This window comes from Neopsephotus bourkii, unplaced genomic scaffold (genome assembly GCF_033783945.1).
Source record: "Neopsephotus bourkii isolate Nb327-2 ecotype Australia unplaced genomic scaffold, CSIRO-AGI_Nbou_v1 NB_873, whole genome shotgun sequence".
NCBI classification, from domain to species: domain Eukaryota; kingdom Metazoa; phylum Chordata; class Aves; order Psittaciformes; family Psittacidae; genus Neopsephotus; species Neopsephotus bourkii.
The window spans coordinates 3602774-3624711 of NW_026901367.1; the positions used below are offsets into that span (position 1 = coordinate 3602774).

Genomic DNA, 21938 nt, shown 5'->3' on the forward strand with positions numbered 1-21938 from the left:
CTTGCCTTCCCTGAGCTGTGTGTGGTTCTTTGTCAGTGTTTTGTACTTGTTCTGAAAGAGCCCCCTCTGTTTAGGGGGGTGTTTCCTGTCCCTTAGTTGAAAGGAAAAATCGCTGCCAATCCTGTTAAAAAAACTTTCTGTGGATGATAGAACAAAAGGGTAAGATAGGGAGTCTTCAATTTGCACCCAGTCGATTGCATTATTTTTATTTCTACCCAAATAGATGTCATCATAATAGATCACTATTAAAAGAGAAATGTTTATAAGGGCTGCTCAGTCCTTTCTTTTCAAAGCAGAGCTTGGATGTTGTTTCCTCACAGTTCAGGGAGGGAAGGGAAAGGTGTTCCTCTGCTCTTCAGGACTTATGTAGGTTACGTGTCCCAAGAGAAATTGCAACAAATACAGTTCTTGCTGTGCTTCTCTGCCTATAATTTTTCCTCCAGTATAATCCTTAATAACAGTTCTGGACAGATGGATGATTATAATCTTTTTAGACAGAAAAAAATCAGTGCAGAAATTCTTACTCTATTTTTCTTTTGTTTGCATATCTCCCATATAGCGCAGATCCAGTCTTACAGTCTCACATCAGCATCCATAGTAATCTTGGTACATCAGCACCTGCTATCTCACCATCTTCATCAGCTCTTTCTGCTGCTTTCCCCAAATGAAGTGGGCTATAGGAAATGTTTGGGATTTTATCTGTGGTGTGGTGGGTGTTTTTCTCCCCCTTTTCCAGAAGAGAAAATGGTAATTATTGAGCATGTTGTGTAGTGTTGGGAGAGAAGTAAGAACACATTGGTGAATTTCTGTTTGTAACCTGAGTTGTCATGCCATTACAGCAGAATACATTCTGTAGTAGCAAACTGACTGTAACAAAGAAAACAAAAGCAACAACGTTCAGGTCCTGTGTGGTGTTTTGTGGATTTCCTTTTGGACTGTTAGGGTAGTGGAGATGTCAGTCATTAACACTGGGATGGGTGGCAGGCAGAAATGTTTGAGTTGTCTTGGTTGGAACGGGAGTGGGATGCTGTCTGTGGAAGTTACCTGTTGACTTCAGTGAATTGCATGTCATTGCAGAACACTTCAGTCCTGCTTTTCAGCAAGTGAAGTGAGTAAAAGAGCTGGTAGAAGCAATGCTGTAAATAGCATTGCTGCGTTGTCTTGTTCTGAAGGGGTTTGTGCTGTATATGGTAACCCCACGTGAGAAAGCAAAGTGCGAGTTTTGCTTTAGGAAGAGTTTCAGAATTTCCCATTTTCACTGCAGCTCAGAATGGTGCCAGGTTTCTGAATCCAGCACAAAATGGATCGTGAGCCCATACAGCTTCATCCTGCTGCTCTCTTTCCTAATGCTAAGAGTGAAACAGCCATTCAGGAGATGAAATACAATGGTGATGGAACTGAGGTCAGTCTAAGCTAACACAAGGTTAACCACTGCCACAGCAGGTTATAATCACGGTCTGGTTTATATTGGAAGGGACCTTAAAACTTGTGCAGTTCCAACCCCCTGCCATGAGCAGGGACACCTTTCAATAGAGCAGGTTAGGATGAGGAGACCTTCGGCATGGCTCTTAACAGCAGCTTTTGTGTTTAGAAGTGTAGAAAGGAGTAGAGTGGTTCAAATCAGTGTATGGCTCTGACACTAATGATAGTTGCTGTTGATCAGAGCTGGTGGAAAGGTTGATCCACAGGCTTTCAGGGCAGTACAGTCTTTCCATGGCCAGGTTAGTGCTGGATGAGGCCCCCGAATGGCGTTCAGCTCTGAAGTGACTATTGAAAGAGGCCTGAATGAGTGCAGCAGTGGAGAGGCACAAGAGCTCCCCAGGCGAGTCTGCGTTTGCCTTCTCCAAGTGCTCGCCTGTACAGTGCTGCTCAGGGAAATCGGGTCAGTTTGGCTAAAACTGTGATGTTGCTGAGCACAGCCCGCCTGTGGTGTGGTGTGTTGTGTCACACAGCCCTTGGGTGCCTCTTGTTACTTGGGAATCAGCAGAGCTTAAACCTCCCCAGCATCCCCACAGGATGTGCACTCATGTGCATTTGGCCTTCAGGTGCTTCTCCTTCCCTTTGATGAGTATTGGTGGGAAAACGCTGCCTGAAAAGATGGGGTATTTTTCCTGCTTAGTTCCAAAATTAAGTTGCATAAACACCTGCAGCTCAGCAGAAGTGAGTGTTTAAGAGAGCAGTTTCACCTCCTCTGTTGGGGAGGGAAATGAAATGCCTCGTTTTGAAGTGTTCTGTGGGTTTCTGCAGCCCTTGGCTTTTGCAGTCTGTTGGCAGTGAACATGTTTTTACATGCTAAGGGAAAGATTCTTTTTCTGTAAATGCACGTGGATTGTCAGGAAGCCTGGCATCTCATTTCTGAACTGCTGGGTTTAGTTTCTGATGGTTTAGCCAGTGGGCTATCTAGTGGCATGTAAGCATCAGAGCTGCTCCAAATGGCTTTGCCTGCTTTTCCTCTGAAACATACATTGTAGAAATATCAGAGGGGTAAAATGGACTGAATGCAGCCGGAAGATTTATTTTTTTCTGTTTTTTTTTTTTTTGGGGGGGGGGGGTTGGGGTGATTTTTATCCTTTTTTTAGTTTTCCACTCTGAAGCTGTTGTGGTTGGAGTGACAGTGTGGTCTTCCAGAGCAGGTACCTTCAAAGCACACTGCTCACTGTGTGCTGCGTGGCTCCAGTTCACTGAGCCCTGGGGACTCTGAGCCCTGCAGTAGGGCTCTGGGAAATAAATTTGGCAAGGCTCAGTCTGGAGGGTGGCTGCTCCTGTCTTGGGATAGCAAATAAGAGGGGACTGTGTTTGCTTTCAGCAAGCTGTTGAACTTGGCTGGTGCACTGACGATGTGGTAACCTTTCTGCTCACACCCTGCCCTCCCAGTGCTGATGGAGTTCGTGTTGTGCATCTGGCTGGGTTAAGGTCCAGCTCTGAGTGCCTGGCTCCAGAAGCAGTTACAACCTGGTGCTCGGCTATGGATGATGTGGGCAGGAAAGAGTGCTCCCAAAACAGTCAGGGATGGATGTAGCAAGGCATGGTGAATGGATGAGATGAAATCCCAGCCTCGAGGGACCCCTGTCTTTGCAAGCGTGCTAGATGCTGTGGGATCTGGGTACCTGCCAGAGTGCTTTGCAATGTCAGTTTAAGCCTCAGTGCTGCATGTCCTGTTAGCGGAAAGAAGCTGAGGAATATTCATTGTATGCTCTGCCCTGCCCCTGTGGCTGTATTTGGTTGCGTTGAGCACTTGTGGATGCAGAATGACAAAGCAGCCCCCTCTCTTTTCCAATGAGCCTCTGGGTTCTCATCCCCTTTTGCCTTGTTTTCCAGCCCTGTGCTTGTATCTACTTGATATTTGGGTGTTGAGGGTGATGGAGATGTCTCCATGTCCATAGGTAACACAGACTTCTAGCCTCTTGGCCTTTGTACCTGGCGGTAAGGTGCCAGGCTTGGACTCTTTTCTAATCATCCTTCTGCTTGTTACCTCGTGTAAGATACAAGGAGTAATATCTTTACAAACCTGGGTTTTGCTTTAGTGGGGTGCAGATAGGATCCTGTTTCCTTGGGATGCGAAGTAGGGAGATACAGAAGACAAAATTCATCTGGAATTTCCCTGGAAAGATGCTGGAGGTAGCTGCTGGCAGAGTGGGCAAGGCTGCTCCTACTCCATTGCTGCTGAGGTCAGGAAGGCCTTCTTCACCAGCAGATTACAGTATGCTCTGTGAGGAGTGATTCCTCCTCCCTTCTTCTTTTACCTCTGTCTGAACCAAAATGCAATTAATCCCCCCCAAAGCCAAAATCCAACAGAACAGTCAATTTCCCTCAAGCAAAATGAAAACGAATAATCTGTTTCTGTTTGGGCAGTCACAAACTCTTGCTCCCACTTGTTGAAACGCTGCAGAAACCAACTGCTGTGAGTTTAGTGACAACCTGTGCTCACGGGATATCACAGGGATGTTCTTCCCTCCCTCTGCTGTGACAGCTTTGGGAATTTGGCAGGAATTTCTTCAAGCTGCTGCTGCCACACTTGGCTCCTGTCTGTTGGTTTCTGCCTTCCATTCTCCCCGCTACAAGGCAAGACTGGGCTGGGCTCAGGGTGTGATTCCTGTGGAACTAGGGCTGAGAGGGCTCCTGCGCACCGTCATCCACTTTCATTTTGTTTGCCCCCCTTGGTGCTTTGCAGACGAGGTTATCGCTTGTCCCAGGAGTCCTGTTCCTGGGCCTTGGGGTCTGCAGCGTGCTCTCCTATGGTAACAGTGCAACCATGAGGTCTGGTGCTCTGCGAGCAGGGGTCGGTCACAGCGATGCATTGTCGCTCTGGGAGGCTGCTGTGCCCCTCCTCCTGCCGAGCAGCACAGAAGGGCTTCATCAGCTCCAAACCTAAAGCATTCAAAAAGCTTGATGTTGGATTGGAAGCTCAGAAATAAAACCAAACTCCATGCCCACTGCTTCTAGGTTTGTGTGCTGCTGCAGAGATGGGTTATCTTTTCCTGCCGTCAGGAAGGAGAGGTGTCCTCCTGCCTGGAGCAGGGGCTGAAGTGGTGACGCTGTCACCTGCCCCGAGAGCTGGGCTAGGGGACAAACACCAGCGCTGGCAAAGCTCCTTGGCTGACAGCAGCTTCAGAACTAAGCGTTGTCTTTGTGCAGGCTGCACGTCCCTGCGGCGTGTATCGGCTGTGGGGAGCCCATGGGGCAGCTGCTGGCTGGGACAGAGCTCTCCCCAGCTGAGCCTTCCCGCTCGGGTTGGTGGAAGCATTGGGAAGGGTTCTCCTGTGCACACGTGTTGGCCCTGGGCTGTGCACCAAGGCAGTTACAGCGCTGGGCTGGGGCGCGTGTGCACGGCTCCCCTCTCATTAGCTCTGTGGGTGGTTGGTTGGGTTTTGGCAGCTGGAGCATGTCTCTGGAGCCAAGTTCAGACCCAGGTGCAATTGGGTCAGCAGAGACATGCGCACACCATGCCCCTGCTGTTTACACCCCATGTCCAAGGTAGGACAGGTCTTCCTGGACACAGAGGAGAGCGTTTGATCACAGATGCTGTGGTCAGCCTGTGCCAGAGCAGTTGACCTGTGAAAGCTGTGAAGAGCTGCAGGGGATATATAAAGATAACTTGAGCTGCTGGAAACTGCTCTGCTGCTTGGTTATTCATGCAGTGGGTTTTTTGGAGGGTATTTCCCACCTCTCTGACTCTTGGAATGGTTTCTCAGGCTCCAGGAACTCTGCACACGTTGGAGCAATGTCTCCTCTCTCGATGCTCCCTGCACACGTTGGAGCAATGTCTCTGCTCTCAGTTCTCTCTGTACACGTTGGAGCAGTGTCTCTGCTCTCGATGCTCTCTGCACACACTGGAGCAATGTCTCTGCTCTCGATGCTCTCTGCACACACTGGAGCAATGTCTCTGCTCTCGATGCTCTCTGCACACGTTGGAGCAATGTCTCTGCTCTCGATGCTCTCTGCACACATTGGAGCAATGTCTCTGCTCTCGATGCTGTCTGCACACACTGGAGCAATGTCTCTGCTCTCGATGCTCTCTGCACACGTTGGAGCAATGTCTCTGCTCTCGATGCTGTCTGCAGACACTGGAGCAATGTCTCTGCTCTCGATGCTCTCTGCACACATTGGAGCAATGTCTCTGCTCTCGATGCTCTCTGCACACATTGGAGCAATGTCTCTGCTCTCGATGCTCTCTGCACACATTGGAGCAATGTCTCTGCTCTCGATGCTGTCTGCAGACACTGGAGCAATGTCTCTGCTCTCGATGCTCTCTGCACACACTGGAGCAATGTCTCTGCTCTCGATGCTCTCTGCACACACTGGAGCAATGTCTCTGCTCTCGATGCTCTCTGCACACACTGGAGCAATGTCTCTGCTCTCGATGCTCTCTGCACACATTGGAGCAATGTCTCTGCTCTCGATGCTGTCTGCACACATTGGAGCAATGTCTCTGCTCTCGATGCTCTCTGCACACATTGGAGCAATGTCTCTGCTCTCGATGCTCTCTGCACACACTGGAGCAATGTCTCTGCTCTCGATGCCTGCACACACTGGGCAATGTCTCTGCTCTATGGTCTCTCTGCACACACTGGAGCAATGTCTCTGCTCTCGATGCTCTCTGCACACATTGGAGCAATGTCTCTGCTCTCGATGCTCTCTGCACACATTGGAGCAATGTCTCTGCTCTCGATGCTGTCTGCAGACACTGGAGCAATGTCTCTGCTCTCGATGCTCTCTGCACACATTGGAGCAATGTCTCTGCTCTCGATGCTCTCTGCACACATTGGAGCAATGTCTCTGCTCTCGATGCTGTCTGCAGACACTGGAGCAATGTCTCTGCTCTCGATGCTCTCTGCACACATTGGAGCAATGTCTCTGCTCTCGATGCTGTCTGCAGACACTGGAGCAATGTCTCTGCTCTCGATGCTCTCTGCACACATTGGAGCAATGTCTCTGCTCTCGATGCTCTCTGCACACATTGGAGCAATGTCTCTGCTCTCGATGCTCTCTGCACACATTGGAGCAATGTCTCTGCTCTCGATGCTGTCTGCAGACACTGGAGCAATGTCTCTGCTCTCGATGCTCTCTGCACACATTGGAGCAATGTCTCTGCTCTCGATGCTCTCTGCACACATTGGAGCAATGTCTCTGCTCTCGATGCTGTCTGCAGACACTGGAGCAATGTCTCTGCTCTCGATGCTCTCTGCACACATTGGAGCAATGTCTCTGCTCTCGATGCTCTCTGCACACATTGGAGCAATGTCTCTGCTCTCGATGCTCTCTGCAGACACTGGAGCAATGTCTCTGCTCTCGATGCTGTCTGCACACATTGGAGCAATGTCTCTGCTCTCGATGCTCTCTGCACACACTGGAGCAATGTCTCTGCTCTCGATGCTGTCTGCAGACACTGGAGCAATGTCTCTGCTCTCGATGCTGTCTGCACACATTGGAGCAATGTCTCTGCTCTCGATGCTCTCTGCACACATTGGAGCAATGTCTCTGCTCTCGATGCTGTCTGCAGACACTGGAGCAATGTCTCTGCTCTCGATGCTTCTGCAACACGATGCTCTCTGCACACATTGGAGCAATGTCTCTGCTCTCGATGCTCTCTGCACACATTGGAGCAATGTCTCTGCTCTCGATGCTGTCTGCAGACACTGGAGCAATGTCTCTGCTCTCGATGCTGTCTGCACACATTGGAGCAATGTCTCTGCTCTCGATGCTCTCTGCACACATTGGAGCAATGTCTCTGCTCTCGATGCTCTCTGCACACATTGGAGCAATGTCTCTGCTCTCGATGCTGTCTGCAGACACTGGAGCAATGTCTCTGCTCTTGATGCTGTCTGCACACATTGGAGCAATGTCTCTGCTCTCGATGCTCTCTGCACACATTGGAGCAATGTCTCTGCTCTCGATGCTCTCTGCACACATTGGAGCAATGTCTCTGCTCTCGATGCTCTCTGCACACACTGGAGCAATGTCTCTGCTCTCGATGCTCTCTGCACACACTGGAGCAATGTCTCTGCTCTCGATGCTCTCTGCACACATTGGAGCAATGTCTCTGCTCTCGATGCTCTCTGCACACACTGGAGCAATGTCTCTGCTCTCGATGCTCTCCAATGAAATAGAATGAGAGTTGATTTTCCTGCCTGGAGAAAGGTTTAATCCAGCTGGTGTCAGTGCCAGGGTCAGTGTGCCACCAAATGGGTGCCATTGGTGAGAACTTCAGTGACCAACAGATCCTTGGACTTAGCAGGAAAGGATTATGCCAAGAAATGTTTCTAACAGGGAGAAGCCATTTACCATTGCAGAAGCTGGCCAGGGGAATGGAAAATCCAGCATCTCTTTCCCATTCAGAATGAGGAGGATGTCTTTCTCAATAACACTGTGTCACGTGGAGGACGCTACCAGGCAGAAAAAGAACAAATAAAGGATAAAAAAGGATGACTCTTCCTGCCTTTCCCAGGGAACATCCTCAAAAGCAATTTGTCTTATTTCAGTTTCTAGGTCTGAGGTGATGTTTTAATGAGGTGTGGTGATGATTTAACAAAGTGGCCATCAGGTCATGGAGGGGATGCTGCCCCTCTGCTGCATTCTGGGCAGACCCCCCCCTGCAGCCCTGATCCAGCTCTGGGGCAGCAGCACAAGAGGGACGTGGAGCTGTTGGAGCGAGGCCAGAGGAGGCCACGGAGATGCTGCGAGGGCTGGAGCAGCTCTGCTCTGGAGCCAGGCTGAGAGAGCTGGGCTGGGGCAGCCTGGAGAAGAGAAGGCTCCTGAAGGGGAGACCTGAGAGCAGCTCCAGTGCCTAAAGGGGCTGCAGGAAATGTGGAGAGGGGCTTGGGACAAGGGATGTAGGGACAGGCCAAGGGGAATGGCTTGAACCTGCCCGAGGGGAGACTGAGATGAGCTCTACCCTAAAGGCGCTGGCACAGGGTGCCCAGAGAAGCTGTGGCTGCCCCATCCCTGGCAGTGCTCAAGGCCAGGTTGGACACAGGGGCTTGGAGCAAGCTGCTCCAGTGGAAGGGGTCCCTGCCCGTGGCAGGGGTTGGAGCTGGAGGAGCTTTAAGGTCCCTTCAACACAAACCAGGCTGAGGCTCTGTGACACCACCGGGGTGATGGTGGTTGGTAAGTGGGAAGCAGGAGCCCTGGGACGCCAGATGTTCTCACATGTTGTGCCGATGCAGCGATGCACATGAGTGGGCTGAGAGCTGCGGTCCTTCCCTTCCTGCCACTTCAAGGGGCTGCATGCTGCAGTGCAGTAGTGGAATGATCACCCACAGGAGCCTCACAGTGCCCTTGGGGTCTGGGCTGGCTGTGTGCACGTGCGTGCACATGGTGCTCCTTGGCTGCAGTGTCAGAACATCAGCCCCAGGCTCATTGGCACTGCGGAGCTCCTTGCTCTGGGCTTGCTTTGTGACTTGGACTTGCTGCTCTATTTGTAGCCATGCTTGGCTGCTCTGGTGGTGAAGCTGAGTGAGGCACGTGGTTGAGTCAGCCTCGGTGCTGGGTTGTGGCTGTGCCACGGGTTTGCTGGGGTTTGCTTTTGGGCTGTGTCTGTGGGAGTGCTGGCTTGTAGGGCCCCTTTGAAAGGAGAGATGGTCACAGGTACTTTCTTGTGAGGCTTTAGTCATCTGAGGCGGCAGCAGCTGAAGCATCACTCAGTGACAGTGGTGTGTAGGTGAGCATGCAACGGGACTGTACCTTGACCACATGGTAAAGGGGAAGGTTGGAGCAATTGCTTTTTGCTGGGTATTTGAAGTCTCTGAACTGATCTCCAAATCATGCAATTCCCTGGAAAATTGAGCTCCCTGTGCACATGCAGGAGGCCAGTAGCATTCTTTCTGCTGAAATTTTGCTAGTGTTCCCATCTGGTTATGTATGTGACTTCAGGAGCTGAAGATCATAGAATTACAGAATGGTTTGGGTCAGAAAGGACCTTAAGATCATCCAGTTCCACCCCCTGCCATGGGCAGGAACGCCTCACACTAAACCATATCACCCAAAGCTCTGTCCAACCTGGCCTTGAGCACTGCCAGGGATGGGGCAGCCACAGCTTCTCTGGGCACCCTGTGCCAGCGCCTCAGCACCCTCACAGGGAAGAGCTTCTGCCTTATCTCCAACCTGAGCTTCCCCTGTTTCAGTTTGAACCCATCACCCCTTGTCCTATCACTACAGTGCCTGATGAAGAGTCTCTTTCCAGCATCCTTGTAGCCCCCTTCAGACACTCGAAGCTGCTCTGAGGTCTCCACGCAGCTTCTCTTCTCCAGGCTGAACAGCCCCAATGTTCTCAGCCTGTCTTTGTATGGAGAAAAGTAATAGAAGCTCTGTGATTAAAATCAAGTGGTGGCAGTGCTCTTTCCCAGTTCATCCTCAGTGTGTTCTCTTGCATTGATGAAACAAAAGAATTGGCCAAGAGAGGGGAGCTGAGTAAGAAAACAGCAAAGTAAAACCCAGATCCCAAAGCCAGCATCACCTCTGTGGTCTGTAGGCAGAGGAAGGGTGGTCAGCTCCTGTGAGCCCATAGTGCCCTCGTCAGAAAGCTGCTGTTTGGTTTTGCAGAATACATCACTGCAAGGGAATCAAACCACTGTAATTAAACTACTGCTTGTTCCAATAGAGAAGAAACTCATTAGACCCATTGGCTCCTGGGTTATGAGTACTCAGCCTCCAGCCCTTGGCATCGCAGCGTGGTCCAGATGTGCACTGGTAGTCTGCAAAATCTCACCTACTGGGACTCATTTGCTTAACTGGTGATCCTTGTGACTAGTGTGTTCCCACTGTAATTGTTTCTGTTGGAAATCACTGTTGTCATATGCTGCTGTGCAGTAGAAGCATTGCAGAGTATTTATGGGAGATTTGTATGTCATGCTGGGTGTTCAGGGAAGAACACCAAGGGATAATTGACTGTTGCTACCCAAGAAGAATGTTAATCATCTTGAGAAAAAATGACAAGACAAAGAAGTAATAATCCTGTAGAGAACAAGGAGCAGATCTTAACCTGCCCACCTGCTGCTGTCCACACAGGAGGACAGCACTGGAGAGCCAGTCAGCAGCACAGCCCAGTTTGCATGGTAGCTCTTCCTAGCATCCCATTTATCTAGCCGCTGTTCTGCTGTAGGCTGCTAATGAGCTTTACTGACAAACCTGAAACGGGGAATGCTGGACCAGCCAGGGGAATTCAGCAGTAACAGTGGTGGGAGCACACAGGTGCAGTACCCTCATAGTTCAGATTCACATCTGATACCTTGAATCATAGAACAGTTAGGGTTGGAAAGGACCGTTAAGATCATCCATTTCCAACCCCCGTGCCATGGGCAGGGACACCTCGCTCTAAACCATATTACCCAAGGCCTCGTCCAACCTGGCCTTGAACACTGTCAGGAATGGGGCATTCACAACCTCCCTGGGCACCCATTCCAGTGCCTCACCACCTCACAGGAAAGAGTTTCCTCCTTGTATCCAATCTAAACTTCCCCTGTTTAAGTTTTAACCCATTACCCCTTGTGCTGTTACTACAGTAGAAGAGACTGTTTAGTGCAGATTATTTCTTACTGCTTCAACCCTTTGTTCCTCTTTTCATCCCTGTCCCTCCAGCTCCACAGCCAAGTGGATTTGCCAAAACCCAAACCTTAGCCTCTTGTCTCTCAGTGTTTTACTAACATTAGGCTGCTTAGTTATTTAGTGTTTGAAGTACTATGGGAGGGCTTAGGAGAGAGAGGTACTCAGCTGTGGACCATGCAAGATAGGCATAGATAGGGCTATGGCTTCCGATCTCTTTCTAGTCTTCATTAGGCTGTAATGAAGTGACCCACCTGCAAGCTGCTAGTGACCATTTAATGACTGTTCTCTAGGCATGGCTGATCCGGCAGCTTTTGGCTGGTGCTAACCATTGTCTAGATGTGAAATACTGGCTCTGGCGCTACCACTCATGGTGAGAAAGCTTTGCCTTATACATGCTTATACTAGAGATCTATGAGACTGGTAACTTGAGGATGGCAGTGCAGGTGCTGGCCTGCATCCTTGCTGGGAGGGGAGGGATGCACAGCCACGGGGGGAGGCATGGAGGAGGGGATGTGTCACTGAACACACATGGTGGTTCTGCATGGAGAGCGATGGCGGGAGGGCACCGTGCTGGCATGCTCTTTCCTCTGCTGAAGGGACATGGAGCCCATGGAGCTGTGCCTGCAGGAGCAGCTTCTCATCCCTCTCAAAGATCAAAACGCCCTCGTGGCCATCCTTGGAGTGAAGCCTCTGGTGCCGGAGGACCCCCACACTGCAGTGTGCTGCCTGTGGGTATCCTGGTCATGGACTGCCCTGCAGTGTGCTGAGAGCTTGGAACCGGTTTTGCTGTTTTACATACTTGCCAAACAGGTAAAAAATAGACATTGAGAGCACTTACCTGATGTAAAGCTGTTCTCTTTTATCCCTGTCTGAAGTTCTTTTCAAAAGCAGTGATTAGTCTGGATAAAACACAGGTTTCGAGCTGTGAGCTTGTGGGGTTCCAGTCTTATTTGATGGAGTGGCCATGGTAAAAGTAAACGTAGTTTTAAGAAGAAAGGAAAAATGAGGTAGAGAACAGCCCTTTTGCATTGGAACTCAAATATTCCCTGAAGCAGCTGATGGATCATGTTTGCACGCGTACTTCATGGAGGACAAACAATTTTTCAGCTGCATCATCTCTCAAGAAGCTGCCCACTTTATCTCTGGAAAAAATGCAGGTAGAAAATATCAGCATTCTTCAGCACAAAGAGGGGGAAAATACTTTCCTAAGTACATTATCAGCCAGTAACGGCAGTGGATGGAGGGCCCTTGTGTCCCTTTATCTTTATTTTTTCCCCTCTGGAGTAACTTTAAAATGCCCAGAAATTTTCTCAGTTTTGTTTTCTTGTTGTGGTTGGTTGGTTGGTTGGTTGTAGGTGTTTTGTTCTTTCCACCTAGAGAAGTGAGACTTGAGCTTCCTTGAACTAGCAAGCTTGGGTTGCTCCCTTGGTTATGCTGTGTTGTGGAAAAGGCGTGGGACAGGTTTATGCCACTGAAGAGGAACAATTGCTTCCAAATATTTGCATTTAAAAGGTGTTAAGAAGCAACACAGGACTTGAGACGTGAACAGATAACTTTCTGAACGGGGTTTTACTTCTGGCATCTGAGGATGCCAGACAGCTGGAGTGCATCACATCACACTAGTAAGTTTTCTGTGAAGCCCAAGACCTGAATCTCTGAGGAGGAGGTGGACAAGCTATTGAGTCAGGCTTTCTTCTTTGGAAGGGAATGCTGAGTATGGGAAGCAGGGCTGTTGTGGGTTTTTGGGTTGGCAGCTGGGAAGAACCACCATGGGCCTCTGGTGATGCAGGTTCATGCCAGTGGTGGCCTCTTGTTCTGGCCATATGCCACAGGCTCCCTTGGTCCTCTCTGTGCCTTGGTGGCAGAATGGCACAGCTCATGCTGGCTGGCAGCATGGGCCATGGTTGGGCTGTGCTGATGAAGAGCACGCTCTAAGGAGCTAGTACCAGGTAAAACCTGTAAACTTCAAGTGATGGTGTTCATATGTTCTGGACTGTCTGAGGGTGCTGAGGCGCTGGCACAGGGTGCCCAGAGAAGCTGTGGCTGCCCCATCCCTGGCAGTGCTCAAGGCCAGGTTGGACACAGGGGCTTGGAGCAAGCTGCTCCAGTGGAAGGGGTCCCTGCCTATGGCAGCGGTTGGAGCTGGAGGAGCTTTAAGGTCCCTTCAGCCCAAACTGGGGTTCAGTGATCTTCCTGATCAAATCAGTGATGGACGCTTACTTGGCAGATGTGAGCTGCTCAGCACAGTGTGGCCTCAGGACATTACTGAAGTACAAGTAACAGCTCACAGCTATGGTAAAAGTAAATGTGTACCAGATGTAGATGTTCTAGGTAGCCAGATACCAGGATAGTTGTTTTTTTTTTTTTTACACACCTGAATTATTATTCTGTCATGGTAAACACAAATTGTCCACTTAAGCATTTACAAATGTATTACTGAGCTTTTGTGAAATGTCACAATTGTGCCCAGCATCCTTTTCCCACCAAGGCCCTATTCTGTGAACACGCTTCCTGCAGGGTTTTGTTGTGCTGCTCGTTTTCCCCAGTGAATAACACTGGCTTTTAAACTGTTTTGGAGCTCAGAACAGATGGAAGCTCTCCCAGGGCTGCAGAAGCCTGCAAGCCATGGCTGTGCTGCAGCATGAGCATGGAGCTGGGGACAGGGCTTCCGAATCCCTTCTGTCTCCTGACAGTATGAAGAGATCAAGTTGTCTACCCGGGGGCAGACTCTGGGCAGATCTTTAGGTGGTGTAAGTGTGATAGGCTCTGCTGGCTTACATCAAGTGATGGTTTAGCCCTTGATGACACCAAGTGTTCAACGTCCATTTGTGCAGGTAGGACAGTCCCTTGTGTGGAACTGGAGCAAGGAGGGTTTTCTGTAGGACCACAACCAGTATCCTGTGCCACCACATTGTTTCCTCCTTCCTAAAGCAGGGGAGGGATGTGGCAGCAACACCTGCAGCTCCAGCACTTGGTGATGCCTTCGGGCTTTGCTGGTGTGGGGGTTTTGTGTGTATCCAGCCAATCCCACTTTGTCTGTCACGAGCCCAACGCACCAAGGGGAAGTGGCTGGGCCTCGGTGCTCTGTAGCATCTTGCAGGTGTATTTTGCTAGTCTGGCTTTCAGTGGTCTGTTTAACCTGTGTACCTTCCAGCAGCTCATAGAATCACAGAATCAGTAAAGGTTGGAAAAGACATTTTAAGCTTATCTGGCCCAGCACTGCCAAGGCACTGCCCCATGGCACTGAGAGCCTTGTGTGTGAACTCTTCCAGGGACGGTGATTCCACCACTTATTCCAGCTTATTGCAAAGTTCCTTCAGTTTGGATCCCTGTGGCTGTTTGGGATGATGTGTGACTTGCAGGGCTGTGCTGGCTTTCACTCTCACCTCTGTCAAAACAAGCTCTTGTAGTTGTGCAGTACCCCAAAACCAGCCCAAATGTCAAAGCAGAGGCAGCCGTTGCCGGTGTGAGGTTAGAGGCTGAAAGGTACGATCGGCCTTTCCAACATCCCCTGCTTTCAGTGCAGCCTGCGGTGGTGTGGCCGTCCTGGCACTGCCTCCAGGGAGCCCTGCACTCATCGGGGTGGCTTTAAAAATGAAAGGAAAATGTTTGGTTGTTAAAAACCAAATTCTGCAGTTGTGATCCCAAGGGATTTGGGAATGGGGTCATTAGTTTGTGCCTGTAACATCACCATCCCTGAGACAGGCAATGTGCTTCCTCTTCCCATTAAAAATGTTACATAGGGTTATGCATCTTGAATTCTGAACTTCAGATGGTATTGGTTTGTCAATGGTTTAAGCCCTCTAATTCTGGTTCAGGTTGTACAGGGTTAGATACGCCAGCTCCAGCAAACCCCCTAGAGTCTGCTTTGACCTTTCCCGTTCCAGTGACTTTATTTTGTTCAAGGTTTCTGATTAGTGCACATGGAGGACGGTATCTTTTCTAACCAAACTACTGGGTCATGGGGTTTTGCTTGGAGTCCAGAGAAGGAAGGAAGTTGGTAGGGACAGGGTGAAAAAGGGCTGTTGCAGAAGCGTTTGGTTTATAAGCCATGGAAAAGGGAAGTCTGGGGTTGAAATGGAAATTGAGTCCTAGCTGTAGCAGGTTCTCTAGCTCAGATGATTTTGTGAGGGCTTATGCTATTTTAAAGGGTGACTTCAGCGAGAGTGTGTTGAAATAGAAAATGCTTTAAAGGATTCTCTGGTTTTGTAAGGTTCTGCATAGCTTGGAGAATTATCCATGGGATTTGAAGGGTGCTGGCTGTGGGAGGCACTGCCTTTTACTTGTGCTTTAAACTTGGGAATAGAAAACCTCGGTGGTCTATGGTGCAGGATGTGCTGTCATTGTATTCACATCTCCTGGACCAGACTCTGCATTTACCTCCACTGTGCCCCGTCCCTGTGCCTACAGCACACTTGTGTTACACCTGCAGGTGAATGGACACCTTCCCCATCCCTGGCAGTGCTCAAGGCCAGGTTGGACACAGGGGCTTGGAGCAAGCTGCTCCAGTGGAAGGGGTCCCTGCCCGTGGCAGGGGTTGGAGCTGGAGGAGCTTTAAGGTCCCTTCAGGCCAAACCAGGCTGGGGTATGATATGATTAAAGACTTGTCAGTGCTGAGTGGCCTCTTGTTTAATGCACAACCACTGCCAAGGTGCAGGAGGTGGTGTTGGAGGGGCTGCTCGTTTGCATGGCCATGGCATGGCCACCACAGCCGGGCTCCCATTGAAGAGACCTTGCTATCAAGTGCCAAGCCCAGGCCGGTGGTGGGCAGGTACAGGAGCAGCTCTCCTGCCATGACCTCTTCTGCTACTCTAGGCCTTTCAAGGAGCCTTCACATGAGTTTGGTCTTATTTTAAAGCCTCTTTGTGCTGCCAGAAGGTTCGAAGGAATAAGCCTGATAATGAAGAAAATCAGGCAAATGGTTGTAGGCATGTGCTTTACAGTTTGGTGTGTCTGCGGTACTCTGCAGGTTGAAGATGGATGTGGAAACAGGGGCCTCAAGCCTTGATTTAAATTTCAGTGCCTTCAGGGGTGAAAGCTGATCTAACTCCAGGATCTGTCCCAGGACAAGTCTTTATATGAGAGTTTCTGGTTTAAGTTTGTTGTTTTTGAGCTAATACTATTAAAGAAGAAAAATAACATCTGGCCCTGTGTTACAATCGGGATTTTTGTTGCTTGTTTTTCAGTTCTTGCCAGTAGTAAGTATTTAAAAATCAAAGGTCCAGATTTTCCACTGATGTAAATTATTTCTGGCTCCATTGACTTCACTGAGCTTACACTAGTTTTAAATGACCAAGGATCTCATACGACATCCTGAGTCAAGACTTAATGCAGTCAGGATGGAGTCTTTATCATCTGTCATTTGCATTTTAAGTAGTGCTTAATTGTATAGCTTTTATACACAGACACGTGCATAAACTCACTTATGCACAGAGTAATGGATTTATATATTAATGCTGAAGCAGTTTAATTGAGTGCGCAGCAGTGGGTAAAATGAAAGTATTTAATTAAAATGGATTTCTTTTTTTCCATGGACTGCATAAAGAATTTTCCAGATTAGATATTGGTTACCCACATGTGCGAGCTCCTCGTGATTTCCTGCTGTCCCCATTAGGAGATGCAAGGGGGGTTATTTATCATCCCTGGCAGTGCTCGAGGCCAGGCTGGACACAGGGCTTGGAGCAAGCTGCTCCAGTGGAAGGGGTCCCTGCCTGTGGCAGGGTTGGAGCTGGAGGAGCTTTAAGGCCCCTTCAACCCAAACCAGGCTGGGGTTCTGTGGTTTTCTTTCGTGGCTCTCTAGCAGAAGGTCAGTGGCTCTTTTGCTGCCGGGTGCTGATGGGCGTTGAGCAGGGTGTAAGGAAGAGAGCTCCCACTTTGGTCCAGGCTCTCCAGAAAGATCTGCATTCAGGATGGGATCAAGGTCTTTTGTGCTAGCTGTGATAAAACCACTTGGGAAGAGCAATCCCCTGTGCTGCTCCCCCTGCAGCCATGGTCGCTAAAGGGAGTGGTTGGAGTTTTGGCTGCAGTCTGCAGCATGGGAAGCCTCTCTGTGTTTCATGTTTGCTCAGCCAAAGCTCAGGGGAGGTTTTCAGATGTATTTTTTTTTTTGTTTCTATCCCAAATTTCTGTACTTTAGGAGATTGTCAAATATCCTAGAATTTCAGGGTAGTGTCTAAAGGCCAGGAGATACTGGTACTTCTGTGACAAGAGCAGCACCTCTGAAGTTACCTGCGCAGCAGTGGTTGTGCATCCTGCTGGAGGAAAGAAATGCTTCAGAACCTTACACACATATACATATGAATCACTGAATCCCAGCCTGGTTCAGGTTGGAAGGGACCTTAAAGCTCACCCAGTTCCAACCCCTGCCACGGGCAGGGACCCCTTCCACTGGAGCAGCTTGCTCCAAGCCCCTGTGTCCAACCTGGCCTTGAGCACTGCCAGGGATGGGGCAGCCACAGCTTCTCTGGGCACCCTGTGCCAGCGCCTCAGCACCCTCACAGGGAAGAGCTTCTGCCTAAGAGCTCAGCTCAGTCTCCCCTCGGGCAGGTTCAAGCCATTCCCCTTGGCCTGTCCCTACAGGCCCTTGCCCAAAGCCCCTCTCCAGGTTTTTTGAGGTCTTCTTTAGGTGTTGGAAGACCCTGAGCCTTTATCTGTATGCATAAAAAGAGAGATGGGATTAAAAAAGAGCAGTCGTGACCAGTATATTTGTAACCCAGGAGAATTCTGAGCCTGCATCCTGATGAATACAGAACCCAGGTGCCTGGTTCAGACAGGCAGGTGCTGACTGGCTGAATGACAACTTCTTATTAGCACTCATTAATAGTCTGAGTGGAGAGTTAGCTTCTGTACTGGTGAGTGACTTCCAGGTGACCTGAGCACTGTGATGCTCTGTCCTTCCGCAGCTGGGCAAGCTCACCGTGTCCTGGCTTACTGACATTATGTGCTCAAGCCTCTTGGTAATTACCCACCACACCAGCTTCATCTCCTCAAGTGCTGTTATTAGTCATGAGCAGAGATGCTGTCTTCCCATCACTTAATGGATGGGAGAAGAAAAGGAAAGAAGGAGGTGATAATTGTTTTGTGTTAAAACAGAGATAATTACTGCTATAGAATTCTGATAGAAAACAAAGCAGCCATTCATTATTCATCCTCACAGGTCAAGTGTGCATGGGCAGAGCCGATTCAGGGCTTCCCTTGGGCTGGGCTAGTGGGGCAGTCACTGCAGCCTGCGCTGAGCCCCTGTTGGCGAATGGCTCCGTCGTGAGGATGCTGTCCTGGGGTCTGTCAGGGCAGATGCCGCCAGACCTGCTGCTCCATCATACCCAGCCTGTATGGGAGCTGCCTGTCTTGCGGGACTCCTGCCTGTGTTCCTGACAAACCACTGCATGAGCACCTCTGAAGAGGGCTCTGTGCTAGAGGAGAGGTCTGGTCAGGCTGCAGGTCTGTCTGCCACTGTCTTCTGGCTCCATCTCTGGTTAGTGCCATGCCTGTGGGGGAAAACGTCAGGATAGTTTGAGATGTATTTCCCACTGGGATTTGGGTCGATGGGTTGAGTGCTGCTCCCCTGGCCTACTCTTGCATCTCCCCGTAATTTGCAGTGTGAGAAGTCAGTGGCTGATTTCTCTGTATGAAGTAGCTCATCGTGCTTCATGTTCTCTGGGAATTTGAGCATTTCCTGAGCCCCGTGTGAGCCTTTGGCACCTGCAGCCCTGTATGACCAGAGCTCTGCTACTGACCTGGGCCTGTTGTAAGGATGTCTCTCTGGTAGGGGGATAAGGAAGGAAATAAACTCAGGTTTGCTGTGTGGAGGCATCAGCTGGCAGAGCTGGTCTCACACAGCAAGCAGGACTGAGGGCGTCCTCTAGGGGAGTGGGTTGCTGTGAGGACCCTGGGTGAGGTTGGATGTAGGAATGCAGCAGCTTTCCGGTAGCCATAGTAACCATCAAAGATGTGGTGGTAACTGCCCTGGACTGACAAGCATGGAAATGAGTGTGGCTTCAAGGCCAGGCAGTGAACTAACCCACAGTAATTCGGGTGAACCAGGCAGATGTGAGTAACACCCTGTAGTGCCTGGTGGGGATGCCCAGATGCCTGTGTTCCCAGGGGCATTTCTGGCACACCCTGCTGTGCCTCCACCCCAGGCACTTGGGTCCAGATGCAGGGACACCCATGGATCAACGTCCATGACTGGGGGGTGTCCTTTCTTGTTGCCTCTTTCACAGATCTGTTGAACTGTTCCCTGAAACTGCCCTTGGGTGGCTCAGCAGTGCCTGCTCTGCAGGCAAGGCTCTTGGTGCTCATCTTCCCCCATTCAGATGGGATGATAGGGCTGGGTTTGTCTCTGCTCCTCCCTGAAGCAAGGTCTGGAGGGATGTGTCCCCAGCAGCACTGGGGTCTGCAAGCACCCCTCAAAGGTGGGGGGTGGGCAAGGGGTCAGCAATGCTCAGAAGAGCAGTGGGCAAGGGAGTGCAAATAAACAAATGCCACTACATAAGGTTTGTCTTAAAGTGAGATGTGGAAAACCTGCTGACTCTGAGGCTCCTGTGGGTAGTGCTGAGCCTGTCCCTGTCTCCTCTGTACCCACGGTTACAGATTTAACCAGGATGCAGGAGCTGCCAAATGCGTGGACTGGGCAATGAAAAGTTCCACTGAGCCACCACTGCTCAAGTGCTGGGGAAGCTGCAGTGGGGAGATGGAGCCTCCATGCTTGAGTTAATAGGATGTTATGTTCTGCTAGCACTCGGGTTTCTCCTCTGGATGTGTCTTTCTCCACTCCCTTTTTCTTTTTCCTAAAAAAATTCCAAGGAATCTGTTGTTAGAAGCCAGCACATCTGCCCTGCCTCCACTGCATCCGTGCAGAAAGCATTGGGATTGAACCACTCTGCTGGAAAAGACTTCCAGAGGTATTGAACTTACCTTTGGCATAGGATGAATGAGCGGGTTAGCACGCAGGAGGGTGAGAAGAGGGCCCAGAAACCCACCACTGAGTTATGTGTCTGTTGTTGCTTAACACCTCTGCTGCCAAGTACCCTTGAACCTCTTGGTGGTGGCTGGGGATTGCTGAAGGGGACCTTGGTGCGCAGGCACCATGCATCCGTCATCCCGAGCGCACGTGCATGCAGTGTGAGGGCATGAGCCTTAAAGAGTAAGCTCAACTGCTTTGCCCAGTGACAGTGCCAGTAAAGATGGGATTGATGTTTCCCTGGCAGATTTTTCCATGTAGGAAATTCCCTGCTGTTTAGAGTAGAAATCAGGATCAGACGGCCTTTTAGGGGAGTGTGCTGTCTTTCAGTGTTTCCCATCCTATTTTGATGCTGCAAATCCTTGACATACTCCCAGTGGAGATGCAGACTTGCCTGCAGCAAATTCAACCAGAAGAGGACTGGTATGACTTTCACTGCCTTTCCCAGCCCCACTGAAGCAGGACGTGGCCCCCCAGGCCCTCCCCAGCCAGCAGGTGACAAGTTGCTGGGTGCCCAAGCACTACCAGTGAGGCCCTGGTCCGAGCTTTGCCCCAGTGTGTTCCCTTTGTGCACCCTGCCTACGAACCCAGTGCAAACAGGGTGCTACAAGCCTTGCTGGAGCTGGGTCAAGCAGAGGTGTGATAGGGTTAACACACAAAGTCTGTTGCTTCATTTCAGAGATATATTTTCAAGCAGATCAGACTTCATTTGCTGTCTTACTTTTCTACTCCCACAAGAGTAGTGGAAGAAACACATTCTTGGTTAGTTTTATCTGTAAAACTGAGAAATACATGCACTGTTAAAATCATGTTGCTGTGATTAGATGTACGGAAAACTGAAATAAATAAGAGGTTTGTGCTTGTGCTTTGAAGGTAATAGGCTGTATTCCTTGTCAGGTTTTTACTCCCCATTGATTACTATGTAGGTGCTGTAAACTGTAGAAGAGGGAGGTTATACAACATGCATTGCTGTGGCATGTATATCCCTTTGGAAGAGATGGGCTGTGGGAGGCTCAGGGGTGGTTTGGGTTTATGTTACCTGTCTGATGAGCTTTACTGCACAGCAGCCGTGTCTGGGGTGCTCCGGTAGGTAGAAATGAGGTTGACTGAGATTTAGGGCAAACAGGAGCCAACTGTAAGCTGGAGGCTGCTTCCAGCACAGTGACTGACACGCAGAGCCCTGGATGTGGTTCTCAGTGTAGGTTCATCCTTATTTCTTGATGTGCTAACCAGCAGGCACAGTGCGGCAGCTCTGCCCGTCTGAGTCAGAATGTGACACAGGCAAGCAGCAACGCATCAGGATGGTGTGTAAATGTCTAAACTGTTTCTGTAGGGGTGAAAGTGTTCCAGAAAAGTCAAAATTCCTCCCTTGGTTGCCTGATCAGTCGCTTCTTCAGAGCGAGGTGTCCCTGCCCATGGCAGGGGGGCTGGAGCTTGATGATCTTGAGGTCCTTTCCAACCCTGACTATTCTATGATTCTATGATTCTAATATCATTTTGTTATCAAATTTACTTGAATTTTAAACACAAAAGTTGGGTGCCTGCATAGGCACCTGATGGCTTGGTGTGCTCTTCTACTTTGGTGCTGAGCAGAAGGCTTGGAGAGGGCTCTGCAGCAGCGCAGGGAGCTGCCGCATCTGCTGCAGCTCGGACACTGGTGTGCTTGCATGTGAAGGTGCCTGTGTGCAGCTACTCCAGGTACAGCGCAGCCGCTTCCCAGCCACGGAGGCTGGATGTCTGCTTGGTAGCAGGGGAGCAAGGCCTGAGCTTTGATAGAACCCCAGACTGGTTTGGGTGGGAGGGACCTTAAAGCTCCTCCAGCTCCAGCCCCTGCCACGGGCAGGGACCCCTTCCACTGGAGCAGCTTGCTCCAAGCCCCTGTGTCCAACCTGGCCTTGAGCACTGCCAGGGATGGGGCAGCCACAGCTTCTCTGGG

General features: G+C 50.1%; 1 protein-coding gene across 6 annotated transcripts in view; it reads left to right on the forward strand.

The window, feature by feature from the left end:
• The window catches only part of SLC24A3 (solute carrier family 24 member 3), a 181061-nt gene that overhangs the window by 29945 nt on the left and 129178 nt on the right, over positions 1–21938 (forward strand). The gene's annotated exons all lie outside the window — the stretch shown is intronic.